The sequence below is a fragment of the Symphalangus syndactylus genome, chromosome 8, assembly GCF_028878055.3.
Source record: "Symphalangus syndactylus isolate Jambi chromosome 8, NHGRI_mSymSyn1-v2.1_pri, whole genome shotgun sequence".
In the NCBI taxonomy this organism is placed as follows: Eukaryota; Metazoa; Chordata; class Mammalia; order Primates; family Hylobatidae; genus Symphalangus; species Symphalangus syndactylus.
In genome coordinates, this window is record NC_072430.2 from 68,838,951 (window position 1) to 68,858,103 (window position 19,153).

The following is a 19,153-nucleotide window of genomic DNA, read 5'->3' on the forward strand; positions in this document are numbered from 1 at the left end:
GTTAAAAATAATGTAGTATATTTGGGATTTTGACTAACTGAATAGATTATAGCTACTCTTGCCGCACACGGTTACAAAAATATGTAGAACAAAGTACAATGTTGTATATGTTAACTCGCTTCACTATAGTAATTTTTCACTATTTGAATATCATAGTATCATATACTTTATACACAATAAAATTCATTTTTAAGTAAAACTTTATAAAGAAATCTGGAGTTATTAATACCACCATAGGTAGATTTCAGGTGAAAGGAAATTAAGATCATTTTATGATTGATAAAGTAGTCAATTTATTGAACAGACATGAAATTCTTAACTTTTATACAACCAATGACAGAGTTTAAAATTAAAAGAAATGGAGCCTGATAGAATTGCAAAATAAGGTGTACAGTGGACATAGAGGGTGGAAACTTTTAAGGGTAGGAGTCTAAGAGGAGAGTGAGGGATGAGAAATTACTTAATAGGTACAAGATACACTGTTCGGGTGAGGCTTACAATAAAAGCCCAGAGTTTACCAATATGCAATATATCCTTGTAACAAAGCTGCACTCATAGCCCTTAAATTTATTTAACTGAAAAAATCATTAAGCATATCAAAAATTTGAACAATTTGACTTAACTGATAATTGCAGAAGATACCATGCAAAATCAAGAGTTCATATTGTTTTCAAGTGTACTCAGTATAATTGTAGGGATCATATTGTAAACTATAAAATAAGTCTTTACATGTTTAAAATAACAAATTATCCAAACTATTTTCTCACAATGATGAAATTAAATTTGGAATAAATAACAGAAATGTCTCCATGAACTACAGAAATATTTGAAAACTAAATCCACATTGCAAAATAACAGTGGTCAAAAAGAAAACTCCAAAAGCAATTAGAAAGTATTTTGAACTGAATAAAAATTCAATTTTGTAAGCTTTTATTGATTCTATTAGAGCAATGATTAGGGGAAGAATTCATAATATTAAACTTCTGTGTTAGCTTGATTTATCTATTATTCAGGGCATTTATATGTCAAAAATCACACCGTACCTTATAAATATGTACAATAAACAGTGCTACTTGCTCACCATATTGAAAAGGAATATGTAATGTAAAGGCAAACTGTCTTCACTCCTTCCCACAGAAAACCAAAATCGAATGTGCAATGTTGACATCACCAGCAACATCCTAGCAGTTAAATACTCAAATATAAGGAGATGATTCCTGTGGTACAGAGAAGTAAAAAACCTAACAGATGCTAAGAGAATTGGACTACCATATCCATGACGCCTCTCTTCCAAGTTTATCCATCACCAAGAGTGCAGAAAGTTTTCCTCTGACTCACAGTTTCTAACTTAAAAAGGTAATATGAAGTTGGACAAATAGTTTCCCCATCATCTTGGGTTGCCTGGCAGGACACCTATCTCCACCTCAACCCACAGAAAGCATTGTGGGTATCTGAAGAAAGGAATATCCCCAAGGACAGCCAGAAACAAAGGAAGCAAGGGGAGATAACTAGCCCCAGACTTGGAAACTGCTCTGTGATTTAGCCAAAGGAGACATCAAATTGAAGTGGCAATTCCATAGCATCATGCTAAAGGAGGTTTGTTTCAGAGGTTTCCTGAACATGAACCCCTAGACAGCCTTCTCATACTACCAAGATACCCCCTTTGGTACATCTTCCATTCAGGACAAGTGACCTTCTGATGGTTTCCTAGAATCTAGGCAAACTGGGGCTTATTTTGTCATCCAGTGCTGAAAAGGAAGTAGTGACCTAACGACAGAAAAAGATGGAAAATCATAAGGAAAGTGTTAATCTCTAGGCAAATACATCCAATTAAAAAAACGACAGGTGTTAAAGAAAACCAAATGAGGTATGAGAAGGACTCCGTTCTTTTATATTTGAGTCCTTGTAGACGAACTGCAACCTAACTTAATACGTAAGCCGTACTTCAACCAGTTTTACAATGCTGAGTGTTCAAACTGTTCCAATATGGTAAATGCCAACCTGAAACCAATTCAGCTCTTTCTGTACTTCACCTCCAACTTCCGTACGTCATTTCTCTCTTTTTTGTCTGTAAATTTATTCTGACGATGAGGCGCCCCTGGAGTCTCTCAGAATCTGCTGTGATTCTGGGGGCTGCATGATTCTTGAATCATTCATTGCTAAATTAAACTTCTTTAAAGTTAATTTGGTTAAAGTTTTTATTTTAACAGATGGTATCAGAAGTGGGATTATAACAGGTAATTGGAACTACTAAAAAAAAAGTTTTACATGCAAGGTGTATGAAGAGAGTGAACTGTGCTTTTGGTAAAAGATTTTTTTTTATTATTATTATACTTTAAGTGATCCACCCGTCTCGGCCTCCCAAAGTGCTGGGATTACAGGCAATGAGCCACCGCGCCCGGCTGAACACAGTCTTACCTTTAAGTGATGTCATGGCTGAGGCGTGCGCATTTTTTTTCAGGTAGTACGTGTTTTTGTTTGGAAACATGTGAAACAATATTAATTGGTTCATTGTCCTGAAATATGGCATAAGGTTTTGATTTCATAAGTGGGGTCACTGCAGAAGGCTCCCTGCTCTTCCAAGCAGCCCCAGTAGCATTGTGGAGCCATGCCCCTGTCAGTGCTAAAAGAAGGAATCTCCCCATCAAAGAGTTCTAGAGATTCAATCTCGGGAGCTGCTTGAAAACTTTCTACAGCAGTGCTCAAGCCGGGTCCATATGGGCATAACCAAACCTTACAAAATCAAAAGGCAAGAAAAAAAAATCCATGCTTTGTTTGTGATAAAATTCCATCTCCTAATAGTAATGTCCTGAATGTATATTAAATTCAAGGAGAGCAGATTTACTGATGATTAAAGAGCTTATAACAGCCAGGCCTGGTGGCTCACACCTGTAATCCTAGCACTTCGGGAGGCCAAGGTTGGCAGATCACTCTGAGCTCAGGAATTCAAGATCAGCCTGGGCAACATGGCAAAACCCCCTCTTTACAAAAAAAAGTACAAAAATGAGCTGGGTGTGGTGGCTTGTGCCTGTTTGCCCATCTACTTGGGAAGCTAAGGCTTGAGAATCACTTCAGCCAGAAAGCAGATGTTGCAGTGAGCTGAGACAGTGCCATTGCACTCCATCCTGGGCAACAGAGTGAGATTCTGTCGCATAAATAAATTAATAAGTAGTTTATAACAGGAACTATTCCTTAATAATAGCTTAATATTTCTCCCAGAATATATATTCCGAGGCTGCGTACATGTGTGTATGAGGTGGTTAAGCTCATGGGTAAGCTGTGGATTAAGACATGGATTCAAATCCATTTCTGCCATTTATAAACTGTGTGACCACAGGCAAATTGCTTAACCTTACCAGGACTTAGTTTCCTAATTTACAGAACTGTTCTAAGATTAAATGCAACATGTTCTTAAAAGTGCTTATTAATGGAATATTTGGCAAAGTAAGTGTTCTATAAATGATAGCTAATACTAGCCGGGCATGGTGGCTCATGCCTGTAATCCCAGAACTTTGAGAGGCTAAGGTGGTTGCATCACCTGAGGTCAGGAGTTCGAGATCAGCCTGGCCAACATGGTGAAACTCCGTCTCTACTAAAAATATAAAAAAATCAGCCAGGCGTGGTGGTGGGCACCTGTAATCCCCAGCCACTCGGGAGGCTGAGGCAGGAGAATTGCTTGAACCCAGGAGGTGGAAGTTACAGTGAGCCGAAATCGTGCCATTGTACTCCAGCCTGGGCGACAAGAGCAAAAGGCTGGGCGCGGTGGCTCACACCTGTAATCCCGGCACTTTGGGAGGTCGTGGTGGGCAGAGGTAATCCCGGCACTTTGGGAGGTCGTGGTGGGCAGATTGCCTAAGCTTGGGAGTTCACGATCAGCCTGGCCAACACAGTGAAACCCCGTCTCTACTAAAATACAAAAAATGAGCCGGGCATGGTGGCATGCAGCTGTAGTCCCAGCTACTTGGGAGGCTGAGGCAGGAGAATCACTTCAACCCGGGAGGCGGAGGTTGCAGTAAGTCAAGATGGTGCCACTGCACTTTAGCCTGGGTGACAGGATGAGACTGTCTCAAAAAATAAAAACATGATAGCTAATACCATTGTTAAATAGCTCTAATGCTGACAATGTGGAAGGACAGGAAAAAAGTTCATTCAGGCTGTGGCAAAATTGACATATCGAAACTATTAGGTTGGTGCAAAAGTATCAATATTGTGACCAACCATATGCTGATTCTTTTTTTTTTTTTAAACATTTATTTATTTATTTTGAGACAGGGTCTTGCTCTGTCACCCAGGCTGGAATGCAGTGGCGTGATCTCAGCTCACTGCAGCCTCAACCTCCCAGGCTCAGGAATCCTCCCACCTCAGCCTGCCAAGTAACTGGACTACAGGCGTGCACCACCATGCCCGGCTCTTTCATATTTTATAGAGGCAAGGTCTGACTATGTTGCCCAAGCTTGTGTCAAACTCCTTAACTCATGTGATCCTCCCACCTTCAACTCCCAAAGTTCTGGGATTACAGGTGTGCATCACCGTGTCCAGCTTGATGCTTTTTTCTTTCTTTCTTCTTTTTTTAAATTTTTTTTTGGAGATGGGATGTTGCCCAGGCTGGTCTCTAGCTCCTGGGCTCAAGTGATCTGCCTGCCTTGGCCTCCCAAAATGCTGAGATTGCAGGCATGAGCCACCAGGCCTGGATGATTACTTCTTAACTGAAGAGCGTCTTCAGTTTTCTTAATGATTAGTTTGATGTAAATTTAGAGCTTCCAAAAAAGTGTTTTTTTTTTTTTCTTTTTTTTTTTTTGGAGATAGAGTTTTGTTCTTGTTGCCCAGGCTGGAGTGCAGTGGCACAGCAGCCTCGGCTCACTGCAACCTCTGCCTCCCAGGTTCAAGTGATTCTCCTGTCTCAGCCTCCCAAGTAGCTGGGATTACAGGCATGCCTCACCATGCCTGGCTAATTCTGTATTTCTAGTAGAGATGGGTAGCTCCATGTTGGTCAGGCTGGTCTCGAACTCCCGACCTCAGGTGATTCGCCTGCCTCAGCCTCCCAAAGTGCTGGGATTACAGGTGTGAGCCACTGTGCCCGGCCAAAACAGCTATTTTCATTTCAAGTGTAATTGCCTTAAAAAGATACTTCAATATTAACAATTCAGGTTTCCTAATTTTCTAAAACCTATGGGAATTTTCTGGGATGGATGATCTTAGGAAGGATCACTTTTGGCTGTTGTGAGAAACAAAATAAATTTGTTACACTTTACAAGTGTTTTGTCATAATTTAAGTAGTTTTTTTTTTTTTTTTATTATACTTTAGGGTTTTAGGGTACATGTGCACAATGTGCAGATTTGTTACATATGTATCCATGTGCCATGTTGATTTCCTGCACCCATTAACTCGTCATTTAGCATTAGGCGTATCTCCTAATGCTGTCCCTCCCCCCTCCCCCCACCCCACAACAGTCCCCGGAGTGTGATGTTCCCCTTCCTGTGTCCATGAGTTCTCATTGTTCAATTCCCACCTATGAGTGAGAACATGCGGTGTTTGTTTTTTTGTCCTTGCGATAGTTTACTGAGAATGATGTTTTCCAGTTTCATCCATGTCCCTACAAAGGACATGAACTCATCATTTTTTATGGCTGCATAGTATTCCATGGTGTATATGTGCCACATTTTCTTAATCCAGTCTATCGTTGTTGGACATTTGGGTTGGTTCCAACTCTTTGCTATTGTGAATAGTGCCGCAATAAACATACGTGTGCATGTGTCTTTATAGCAGCATGATTTATAGTCCTTTGGGTATATACCCAGTAATGGGATGGCTGGGTCAAATGGTATTTCTAGTTCGAGATCCCTGAGGAATCGCCACACTGACTTCCACAATGGTTGAACTAGCTTACAGTCCCACCAACAGTGTAAAAGTGTTCCTATTTCTCCACATCCTCTCCAGCACCTGTTGTTTCCAGATTTTTTAATGATGGCCATTCTAACTGGTGTGAGATGGTATCTCACTGTGGTTTTGATTTGCATTTCTCTGATGGCCAGTGATGAGCATTTCTTCATGTGTTTTTTGGCTGCATAAATGTCTTCTTTTGAGAAGTGTCTGTTCATGTCCTCTGCCCACTTTTTGATGGGGTTGTTTGTTTTTTTCTTGTAAATTTGTTTGAGTTCATTGTAGATTCTGGATATTAGCCCTTTGTCAGATGAGTAGGTTGCAAAAATTTTCTCCCATTCTGTAGGTTGTCTGTTCACTCTGATGATAGTTTCTTTTGCTGTGCAGAAGCTCTTTAGTTTAATGAGATCCCATTTGTCGATTTTGGCTTTTGTTGCCATTGCTTTTGGTGTTTTAGACATGAAGTCCTTGCCCACGCCTATGTCCTGAATGGTATTGCCTAGGTTTTCTTGTAGGATTTTAATGGTTTTAGGTCTAACATATAAGTCTTTAATCAATCTTGAATTAATTTTTGTATAAGGTGTAAGGAAGGGATCCAGTTTCAGCTTTCTACATATGGCTAGCCAGTTTTCCCAGCACCATTTATTAAATAGGGAATCCTTTCCCCATTTCTTGTTTTTGTCAGGTTTGTCAAAGATCAGATAGTTGTAGCTACGCGGCATCATTTCTGAGGGTTCTGTTCTGTTCCATTGATCTATGTCTCTGTTGTGGTACCAGTACCATGCTGTTTTGGCTACTGTAGCCTTGTAGTATAGTTTAAAGTCAGGTAGCGTGATGCCTCCAGCTTTGTTCTTTTGGCTTAGGATTGACTTGGCGATGCGGGCTCTTTTTTGGTTCCATATGAACTTTAAAGTAGTTTTTTCCAATTCTGTGAAGAAAGTCACTGGTAGCTTCATGGGGATGGCATTGAATCTATAAATTACCTTGGGCAGTATGGCCATTTTCACGATATTGATTCTTCCAACCCATGAGCATGGAATGTTCTTCCATTTGTTTGTATCCTCTTTTATTTCATTGAGCAGTGGTTTGTAGTTCTCCTTGAAGAGGTTCTTCACATCCCTTGTAAGTTGGATTCCTAGGTATTTTATTCTCTTTGAAGCAATTGTGAATGGGAGTTCACTCATGATTTGGCTCTCTGTTTGTCTGTGATTGGTGTACAAGAATGCTTGTGATTTTTGTACATTAATTTTGTATCCTGAGACTTTGCTGAAGTTGCTAATCAGCTTAAGGAGATTTTGGGCTGAGACAATGGGGTTTTCTAGATATACAATCATATCATCTGCAAACAGGGACAATTTGACTTCCTCTTTTCCTAATTGAATACCCTTTATTTCCTTCTCCTGCCTGATTGCTCTGGCCAGAACTTCCAGCACTATGTTGAATAGGAGAGGTGAGAGAGGGCATCCCTGCCTTGTGCCAGTTTTCAGAGGGAATGCTTCCAGTTTTTGCCCATTCAGTATGATATTGGCTGTGGGTTTGTCGTAGATAGCTCTTATTATTTTGAGATACGTCCCATCAATACCTAATTTATTGAGAGTTTTTAGCATGAAGGGTTGTTGAATTTTGTCAAAGGCCTTTTCTGCATCTATTGAGATAATCATGTGGTTTTTGTCTTTGGTTCTGTTTATATGCTGGATTACATTTATTGATTTGCGTATGTTGAACCAGCCTTGCATCCCAGGGATGAAGCCCACTTGATCATGGTGGATAAGCTTTTTGATGTGCTGCTGGATTCGGTTTGCCAGTATTTTATTGAGGATTTTTGCATCAATGTTCATCAAGGATATTGGTCTGAAATTCTCTTTTTTGGTTATGTCTCTGCCAGGTTTTGGTATCAGGACGATGCTGGCTTCGTAAAATGTGTTAGGGAGGATTCCCTCTTTTTCTATCGATTGGAATAGTTTCAGAAGGAATGGTACCAGTTCCTCCTTGTACCTCTGGTAGAATTCAGCTGTGAATCCATCAGGTCCTGGACTCTTTTTGGTTGGTAAGCTATTGATTATTGCCACAATTTCAGAACCTGTTACTGGTCTATTCAGAGATTCAACTTCTTCCTGGTTTAGTCTTGGGAGGGTGTATTTGTTGAGGAATTTATCCATTTCTTCTAGATTTTCTAATTTATTTGCATAGAGGTGTTTGTAGTATTCTCTGATGGTAGATTGTATTTCTGTGGGATCGGTGGTGATATCCCCTTTTTCGTTTTTTATTGCATCTATTTGATTCTTCTCTCTTTTCTTCTTTATTAGTCTTGCTAGCACTCTATCAATTTTGTTGATCTTTTCAAAAAACCAGCTCCTGGATTCATTAATTTTTTGAAGGGTTTTTTGTGTCTCTATCTCCTTCAGTTCTGCTCTGATTTTAGTTATTTCTAGCCTTCTGCTAGCTTCTGAATGTGTTTGCTCTTGCTTTTCTAGTTCTTTTAATTGTGATGTTAGGGTGTCCATTTTGGATCTTTCCTGCTTTCTCTTGTGGGCATTTAGTGCTATAAATTTCCCTCTACACACTGCTTTGAACGTGTCCCAGAGATTCTGGTATGTTGTGTCTTTGTTCTCATTGGTTTCAAAGAACATCTTTATTTCTGCCTTCATTTCATTATGAACCCAATAGTCATTCAGGAGCAGGTTGTTCAGTTTCCATGTAGTTGAGTGGTTTTGAGTGAGTTTCTTAATCCTGAGTTCTAGTTTGATTGCACTGTAGTCTGAGAGACAGTTTGTTATAATTTCTGTTCTTTTACATTTGCTGAGGAGAGCTTTACTTCCAACTATGTGGTCAATTTTGGAATAGGTGTGGTGTGGTGCTGAAAAAAATGTATATTCTGTTGACTTGGGGTGGAGAGTTCTGTAGATGTCTATTAGGTCCACTTTATGTAGAGCTGAGTTCAATTCCTGGATATCCTTGTTAACTTTCTGTCTCGTTGATCTGTCTAATGCTGACAGTGGGGTGTTAAAATCTCCCATTATTATTGTATGGGAGTTTAAGTCCCTTTGTAGGTCACTGAGGACTTGCTTTATGAATCTGGGTGCTCCTGTGTTGGGTGCATACATATTTAGGATAGTTAGTTCTTCTTGTTGGATTGATCCCTTTACCATTATGTAATGGCCTTCTCTGTCTCTTTTGATCTTTGTTGGTTTAAAGTCTATTTTATCAGAGAGTAGGATTGCAACCCCTGCCTTTTTTTGTTTTCCAGTTGCTTGATAGATCTTCCTCCATCCCTTTATTTTGAGTCTATGTGTGTCTCTGCACGTGAGATGGGTTTCCTGAATACAGCACACTGATGGGTCCTGACTCCTTATCCAGTTTGCCAGTCTGTGTCTTTTGATTGGAGCATTTAGCCCATTTACATTTAACGTGAATATTGTTATGTGTGAATCTGATCCTGTCATTATGATGTTAGTTGGTTATTTTGCTCATTAGATGCTATAGTTTCTTCCTAGCCTTGATGGTCTTTACAGTTTGGCATGTTTTTGCAGTGGCTGGTACCGGTTGTTCCTTTCCATGTTTAGTGCTTCCTTCAGGAGCTCTTTTAGGGCAGGCCTGGTGGTGACAAAATCACTCAGCGTTTGCTTGTCTGTAAAGTATTTTATTTCTCCTTCACTTATGAAGCTTAGTTTGGCGGGATAGGAAATTCTGGGTTGAAAATTCTTTTCTTTAAGAATGGTGAATATCGGCCCCCACTCTCTTCTGGCTTGTAGAGTTTCTGCTGAGAGATCAGCTGTTAGTCTGATGGGCTTCCCTTTGTGGGTGACCCGACCTTTCTCTCTGGCTGCCCTTAACATTTTTTCCTTCATTTCAACTTTGGTGAATCTGACAATTATGTGTCTTGGAGTTGCCCTTCTCGAGGAGTATCTTTGTGGCGTTCTCTGTATTTCCTGAATCTGAATGTTGGCCTGCCTTGCTAGACTGGGGAAGTTCTCCTGGATAATGTCTTGCAGAGTGTTTTCCAACTTGGTTCCATTCTCCCCATCATTTTCAGGTACACCAATCAGACGTAGGTTTGGTCTTTTCACATAGTCCCAAATTTCTTGGAGGCTTTGTTCATTTCTTTTTATTCTTTTTTCTCTAAACTTCCCTTCTCTCTTCATTTCATTCATTTCATCTTCCATCAGCGATACCCTTTCTTCCAGTTGATCGCATCTGCTACTGAGGCTTCTGCATTCTTCGCGTAGTTCTCGAAACTTGGCTTTCAGCTCCATCAGCTCCTTGAAGCCCTTCTCTCCATTGGTTATTCTAGTTATCCATTCTTCTAATTTTTTTTCAAAGTTTTTAACTTCTTTGCTATTGTTTTGAATTTCCTCTCGTAGCTCAGAGTAGTTTGATCGTCTGAAGCCTTCTTCTCTCAACTCATCAAAGTCATCCTCCATCCAGCTTTGTTCCGTTGCTGGTGAGGAACTGCGTTCCTTTGGAGGAGGAGAGGTGCTCTGTTTTTTAGAGTTTCCAGTTTTTTTGGTCTGTTTTTTCCCCATCTTTGTGGTTTTATCTACTTTTTGTCTTTGATGATGGTGATGTACAGATGGATATTTGGTGTGGATGTCCTTTCTGTTAGTTTTCCTTCTACCAGACAGGACCCTCAGCTGCAGGTCTGTTGGAGTTTACTAGAGGTCCACTCCAGACCCTGTTTGGCTGGGTGTCAGCAGCGGTGGCTGCAGAACAGCAGATTTTCGTGAGACCACAAATTCAGCTGTCTGATAGTTCCTCTGAAAGTTTTGTCTCAGAGGAGTACCCGGTTGAATGAGGTGTCAGTCTGTCCCTACTGGGGGGATGCCTCCCAGTTAGGCTGCTCGGGGGTGAGGGACCCACTTTAGGAGGCAGTCTGTCCGTTCTCAGATCTCCAGCTGCGTGCTGGGAGAACCACTACTCTCTTCAAAGCTGTCAGTCAGACAGGGACATTTAAGTCTGTGGAGGTTCTTGCTGGGTTTTTGTTTGTCTGTGTCTTGCCCCCAGAGGTGGAGCCTACAGAGGCAGGCAGGCCTCCTTGAGCTGTGGTGGGCTCCACCCAGTTCGAGCTTCCTGGCTGCTTTGTTTACCTAAGCAAGCCTGGGCAATGGCGGGCGCCCCTCCCCCAGCCTCGCTGCCGCCTTGCAGCGTGATCTCAGACTGCTGTGCTAGCAATCAGCGAGACTCTGTGGGCTTAGGACCCTCCGAGCCAGGTGCGGGACACAATCTCCTAGTGTGCCGTTTTCCAGGCCCGTTGGAAAAGCGCAGTATTAGGATGGGACTGACCCGATATTCCAGGTGCTGTCTGTTTCCCCTTTCTTTGACTAGGAAAGGGAACTCCCTGACCCCTTGCGCTTCCCGAGTGAGGCAATGCCTCCCCCTGCTTCGGCTCGCGCACAGTGCGCTTCACCGACTGTCCTGCACCCACTGTTAGGCACTCCCTAGTGAGATGAAACCGGTACCTCAAGCGGAAATGCAGAAATCACCAGTCTTCTGTGTCGCTGGGGAGCTGGAGACCGGAGCTGTTCCTAATCCGCCATCTTGGCTCCACCTAATTTAAGTAGTTAATATTAACCTTGTTTTACTTTATAAAAAGTAGTTACTGGGTGCCTATATTTTTATAACATATCAGTGCAGTGTGAATAAGGTGAAGAGGAAGATTATATTAAAGAATGTGAAAAACATATATGAACAAATATTAGGTATAAATATTGTGTATGTATGTATGTGTGAAAATAAATAAATGACTATTTAAAATGCTCTCAATATAAGATAGTGATCACATAAATGGACAAGATATTGGCATATTATAATAAATGCTATGAAGAAAAATCAGACTGAGGACTTTTAAAAGAGGTTGAAGATGAAGTGAGATAAGGTGGGATCAAGAAAGGCCACTTTGAGGAAATTAAGATCAGGCCTGAAAGAGAAGATGATAAGAGAATTCCAGGCAACCAAAAGAACACATGACAAGGCCTTCAAACAGGAGAATGTTCAGCGTGTATGAGAAATAGAAGTCCATGGTAGCTGCAGCATAGTAAGTGAGGGATGCATGAGATGAGGTTATACATACATTTAGAGTTAGAGGGTCAGAATATGGGGTGTGAGCTTTCTTGCACAAGTATTGGGAAGCTTCTGGAAGATTTATCTAGGGCAGTGACCTGATGTAATTCCTTTCCTGGTTTCGTTTTTCTTTTTTTGGTGATTACTCTCTTTGCTTTCTAGAGAACAGATGGTAGAAGGAGGGAAGTGGAAATACGCAGACACATTAGGGACCCATCAAGATATTGAACTGAACTGATGGGTTTGGCCCTGGTTTGACCTAGAGTGGTTATTATAGAGAATGAGCAGAATGGATGCATTAGAGATTTCTCAAGTTTGAAATGGTTGAGCTACGGATTGGATACAGGTAGGAAGATGGTAAAAGGAAGGGATGACATCAGGTATACTTCGAGTTTGGTGTTGACAAACAGGGTGCATGGTAGAGCCTTCTCCTGAAGGCTTCAGGAGAACAAGGAGACTTGGCAATTATTCGGAAAGGTCAGCGACTGTTCTGAATCTTATGGCAGAAACAGGAAGGATTCTATTGTATTTATGCTCAACTTACATAATGTGTTGAAAAGTCCTTTTGTATATATGTAGAGATTACATGGTATGTTAAATTCATCAATTTGCCTAAATATCAAGTTATACTTAAGTAGTGTCCATACACAATTTTTTTTGCTTGACTGAACTCCAATATGTATATTCGGAGTACTTTTTAACATTCATAGGTTAAATGGCCTGTTTTGGAAAATGATATTAAAAATGTAATTCGGATGAATGCTTAGAAGAAAGATGAATGAGCTTTCATATTAATCATCAATATGACAATCCTAAAGGGAAGCATGATTTTCAAATGTACCTCCTTGTAAGCAGGATAATTCAGAAAAGCACAATGCATATTAGATACGGGATTTGAGTCGTAGTATATTTCTCTAAGAATGTAATTTATTGTACTTTCACATCCACCCCACTGAATATGCAGAGCTTAAGATGCAATGGCCAGAAGACATGAACGTGTCACTAGAAGGATGTGGACGTGGGCTCCGGGACTGTTGGTGATGACTGTGATCTTTTGGGGTCATCAGGGGAATGGACGAGGCCAAGGTAAGTGCAAGGATGTTCTAACTCTTTGAGAGTTGGATGCGAATTTCACTTTATGATGAAATTATGTGAGTCTTTGGTTTGACGTTTAAGGAATTTGTTGTAATCTTCCGCCAGGTTTTTGTTACAGGGTATTGTAATGCCCCTGCACCAGTTAAATTGAAATAGAATTAAGTGTGAGTAAATGCATCAAAATTGAAGCCACCTGAGATTATACGTGTGTGTGTTTTGGGTGGGTGGGTATGCATGTGAGTTTGTGTGTGTGGTATTTTAGAAGAACACGTAGCATATAAAGTTGTGATTTTGAAGAAAAGTTTTTGGATGTTTGTTTCTTTAGAGTTTTTATGTTTTACATTTTAAAATTTCAAGAACCTATTCTTAAAGGGTGTGATGTTCTTTAGAAATTAAATGAAAAATGTGACGTTTCTCATTCTTCTGCCAAGTGTATTTAGGGGAAATTAATGATAGAGTGGAGCTGCAAGGTTGTGGCATCCTGAAATGTCTGCTGGAGAGTAGAAAAGGGCCATAGATTTTGTAATAAGGCTTTCAATACTGATTTGATGAATAGCTGTATGGAGTGGTTTGTGCCAAATCTAGTATCTCTGAATGTATTTTGTGATAAGTATTATGTTATTTTTGGAAGTGCGTTGCCTGCTCAGATACAAATTGCAATTATGTATTTTATGTGATAAAACATCCTGACACCCCTGAAATTTTCTTTTCCTTTTGGGGCAAGTATATTTCGCATTGATTTTCTGCATTTTCAAGGCTTGAAATGAAATCTGTGAGCAGGAAGTTCACTGAGTTTATTTCAAGGGATAGGTATATTTCTCCGGATAAAATTGAAAGTATGCAGTGTTATTATAAAATTGTGATGAAGTTGAGCTTTGCTACTTTGAAGTATCTAATAAAGTTTAACACTTTTTAAAAGATCCTTCAAAAAGAGCAGTTTTCTTGCCATACGTAATATTGTTCAATGAATTTTTGAAGTGAAATAGATATTTTTCAAAACTACAAATGCATGTGTGCCTTTGTATATGAATAGTTGTATATACATACAAGCAGATAATACATTTTGTTAAGATCAGCTTTGATTTTAATTTTTCTTTCATGCCATTCAGAATTTATGTTTGCATCTAATAGAATTCTCATTTTATCATAATGTAATGAAAAGAGAAATGCTGAAGACACAAAATGATGTACATGTTAATACTGAGTAGGAAGCATCAAGGGACATGAGAAGAGGGAAGCAAAGAGAGGGAAAAGAGAAATATATAGTATAACAAAAACTAGTAAAAAGGATTAGCATATGCATGTAGTCAATAAGTCAATAAATGGCTATTTATAGAAAGCCTACCAGGCACTAGGGGATATAGCAGTGAAGAAGGCAAAGACACAATTGGCTTTACTGTAGTGAGGAGGGAAAGAGGAAGAAGACATACAAATACCTAAACAAAGCAATGGTGTGAAGGGCTATAAGGTACACTACTATGAAGAAGATTACATGTGATAACATGGTTGAGTAAAACTGGCAAGTAGGAAGGCACTGATCTGCCTGTAGGTATTTCAGAGAATGTTTCTCTCTGAGGAGGTAATATTTCATTTGAGAGTTGAGTGAAGACAAATAGGAAGGTACTTTGAAGATCTGGGGTGCTCTGAGCAGAAAGAAGGGCAGATATAAAGATTCTGTAATTTGAAAAGAGAGCTTGATAGTTTCTTACAAAGAAAAGAAGGCCGGTTTGGCTGGATGGAATGTCCATGAAGGAAGAGCATGGAGAGAGATTACATGAGTGCCCTCAGGGACCAAATTTAGATCTTATATCAAAGTGTGAATATAAATTAACTACACTGAAAAGTGTATGATGGATATGTGATATGATGAGATTAGCTCTTAGGAGGGTGTACTGTTACGGAAGGGTACAGTAGTGAAGGAAGGGGGTTCATTTAGCTAACTATTGTACCTGTCCAGTTAAAGGATGATGGTGGTTGGGATTATGATTGTAGCAATAAAGTTGGAGAAAATCAGTTGAGATTGAAAGCTGATTTGAAGATGATTGCATTTACTGAGCAAGAATTATATCAAGCTATTTGGATTTAGGGACATGGGGGATTATGGTCACTTTTAGTGATATAGCAACATCTTGATGACATGAGGTAGTTTGCAAGTGACAGAGGTGTGGGTAGGTGCATATGTGTGATTGATTTTACATTTTTTTAATCTTAAATTAAGACGCTAGTTAGAATCCAAGTGGAGACATCAAGTAGGCACTGACAAGTTGATTTGGCTAGAGATGTGAGTTAGATAATGGTAGCCTATAGATGATGCCTAAAGTCATGAATCTAGGTGAGGGGTTGGCAAACTATTACAGCCCATGAGCCAGCCCTGGTCTGCTGCCTGTTTTTGTATGGTTCATGAGTTACAAGTACATGTGTCATTTATAAGTCTAAAATGTAAAATACAGGGAAATTTTTCAGCAGGGAAAGTTCCACAAATTTGCCTCTTGGCAACACAAAGCCTGCAATATTTACTGTCTGGCTCTTTGTCAAAAATGTTCCTGACTCCTGGTCTAGATGAAACCCTGTGGGGAGAGAGTGTTGATAGAAAAGAGAGAAGCATCATAGTGGAAATTAAAATTATGTCAACTGAAGTGTGTAGGGTAGAGAATTTAAGCCTGAGTATAACAGTAAGAGATTAAAATAACAAATTCATTATTAGCATGATCAGTAAAACCTTTGGGGGCAAAAAGGAACTATCTTCATCAGACTTTTCACTCACTCATACAAAGATCTTAGGCAGGAAATATAACTTGTTTGAAGATCTGAGATAAGGCATCACACTCCGGGGACTGTTGTGGGGTGGGGGGAGGGGGGAGGGACAGCATTATGAGATACACCTAATGCTAAATGACGAGTTAATGGGTGCAGCACACCAACATGGCACATGGATACATATGTAACAAACCTGCACATTGTGCATGCACGTGTACCCTAAAACTTAAAGTATAATAATAATAATAATAAAAAGCCAATGGGAGGATGACATTATGTCGGGCCAATAATTTAGGGAAGAGCCAAATACTTCAGGCTTTTTAAAGTGATCTTTAGATAAAGAGGAAGTCGTCAAGGCATTCCGAGGTTGGAAGATCAAATCACGTCTGATGGGAAAAAATCTGGCTGTATGTGCATCTAGGATGTAAGGAAGCCAACATGGATGTGAAGTTAAAATTGTCCATTGCAAATAATGAAACGAAGGCCCCAGGTAGCCTTGGCAAGGGCAGATTTGGTACACCATCCTTATTGGAATGGGCTTAAGCATTAACGGGAATAAGGATCTAGCTGTTGTGTTTAGTGGAATTTTATCAGTCTTTTTGTTGTGTGTGATATATAGATGGTCAAAATAAAGAACTTCTACATTTTTGGTTTTTGTTTTATTTTAATTGAGATTTGAATTAAAAATAAGAAACTTTTATTTTCAAAATTGGAGACTGTGTTTAAAAAGTATAGAGTAGGGCTAGAAAAAAACATAAAACTCTCCTGATGAGGAGAGTGCTAATCATGACTCTAATAATAATAAAATACTTCTCTGATAATTTTTTTACTGCTTCATTATTTACGTATGTATGGGAAGTTGTACCCTAGCCACATGCCAATTCACCTGGTGAACTTGTTCTTCAACGTGGCCCAAATATTTCCGTCTATCTTTAGCCTTCCGTGGTTTCTCACATGGACCATTGGCTCTTCCTGTTTGAGCCTTCTGGTAGTACCCTGTAAGAGACATGCTGTTCCATGACAACAGGCACCACGCTGTAGGAGAATTGCCATACCTGACAGTCACTATCTCTAGAATGTGGCCTTTCATGACCCCTGAGATTTCATACTGTTTCTCTGAGCTGTAACAATATTTATATTGAAAAAATAAACATGCTCTTCTATCTTTAATATTTTATATCTTATAATTTGAATACCCCTTTTTCATTATACTACTTAGCTGCTAAGTTATGTTATAAAAACAAGTTATAATTATCTGCAGACACCTTCAAATCAATCCTTACCAGTGAAGACTAATGTCTGGTTAACATCTGTTAGAACATTTATTTCCATACAGTATTTATAGTGCATTCTTGTTATTGAAATGATTACCGTTTAGTTTGAAATAATGCACCCTGAGGATTGGAATGATAACTGTGCAACTCTTACACAAAGATAATATTTTTAGATTTTTGTATTTAAAATACTGGTTATCAAAAGAAAAAGCCAGATGTTATTTATGTTTCTGCTTTGAGGTACTGAATCTATTTCAAGTCATATTTCTCAGTATTGATATACTTAATTTTGCTGAAATAATACACTATCTTTAGCTACTTTTTTTCTCAGTATGTCTCCTTGTCGCTTACCATTTCCGCCTCATCTCACTTCTCATCTTTATTTCTTTTTCTTTGGTCTACTTTTACTTTAAGGATTCTTTCAATTTAGAAGTGTTCTTGTTTTCTGATAATTACTATTATTCTTGGATATACACAGATATTTTCCATTTCATTTGTGAATTTATCTCAGAGGCATTTTGTGTGTGCCTTTTACTCATAGCTTCTCAGAAGTCCCTTTTGAGGTTACCGATTTAACATGTCACGTACTATAAGGTTTGCATGGCATAGTGGCAGCTGACTTTCGCCTTTACATGGATTGAAATGTTCACTCAACATGGACTGGTAGGATTTTTTTTTTTTCCTTAAACATTACATCGCCTTGTAAACAAATAAAAGCAAACCAAAAACTCAAAACTAACATTAGTATTGGTGCCTCTGGAAATAGCTGCCTTCTCACTAAAGTAGATTTTGTCATCCAACTTTGTGTGTTGTTGAACACACATGGTGCTGTATGAGCACTCACTCACTAGTCTAGAAAACATTACTGTGACCAGTTACCAGAAAAATAAATTCAGATTGCTCTTAACATTCCACAGATGACCCTTCTGAAAGCTATTTGAATTCATTATAAATTATAGTTATATTAGTATGACTTTAATTCATTTGTAATCTGAACTTTATGTGCAATGCATTTTTTCTCGTGTTTAATCATTTTTGAATGCTAAATCATTTGCAAACGAATGTCTTGTCCTTGAGAAAGAATTTAAGACTGAAAGTACATTAAGTGCCATCTGGGTGTCTGTATCAGTGGTTTTATCACTTCGTGTGTGTGTGTGTGCATATCACCTACTTTCGTCACATTTATTTGATGAAATTGTTATGCAATCTCTAAGTCATTGTGTCTCCAACTTGTGTTATCCCACAAATACAAATTTTTATCCTAAAATTGGTGGTACCCTTTGTAAAACTAGAAGCTCTCATTTTTCCAAAGTAAGGAAAAATAAAAGAAGAAACAAATTCAATAAAAAAATTAAAGGTCAGATTTCTTTTATAGCTGCTGAGTTCCTTTCTTTCCTTTCCATCCTCCTCACATTCCCAAATCTCAACAAAGTTAAGAAATTAAAACACGCATCATGAGATCATATGTTCCCCTTGTTAAGGAACTGAAGGATTACATATACAAGTTTATACCTTAATAAGCAGAGGGAGAAATATGAAGATATAAATAGAATATGAAAATTTATTATAATGCAGTTCTATTCTAAAGTGTTTTCTAGGCAGGCTAAGAGTATGTTGCCAGGAAATTTTAAGAGACCCACTCCGTTATATAGAGGAGGATGTGTGTAGATCTCTTAATTCTGAAATGTTTAGAACTGAGTACAGCAGGTCTTCGAATAACGACGTTTCATTCAATGTCATTTCATTATAATGTTGATGAGAAAAAACAAATTGATTCCAGTTGGGGTTCACTGTCTGTGTAGAGCTTATGTATCCTCCCCATGTCTGCATGGATATTCTCTGGATGCTCCAGTTTCCTCTCACTTCCCAAGGCTGTGCACGTGAGGTTGATTGACATGTCTGTGTGGTCCCAGTCTGAGTAACTGTGGGTATGTGTGAGTGCACCTGCAATGCGATGGCGTCCTGTCCAGGGCTGGTTCCCACATTACGTCCTGAGCTGACAGGATAGGCTGTGGCCAACTGCAACCCTAAACTGAAATGAGTAGGTAAATAATGATTTTACTAGTTTTTATTAATCTTAAGTGTATGA

At 39.1% G+C, this 19,153-nt stretch overlaps 1 long non-coding RNA gene across 1 annotated transcript in view; it reads left to right on the forward strand.

The window, feature by feature from the left end:
* The window catches only part of LOC129487949 (uncharacterized), a 37,258-nt gene extending 35,907 nt beyond the window's left edge, over positions 1 to 1,351 (forward strand). Inside the window, exon 7 of the long non-coding RNA XR_008659525.2 lies at positions 1,138 to 1,351. This is a non-coding gene — a long non-coding RNA (uncharacterized lncRNA). The remainder of the gene's footprint in view (positions 1 to 1,137) is intronic.
* Positions 1,352 to 19,153: the final 17,802 nt, after the last annotated feature.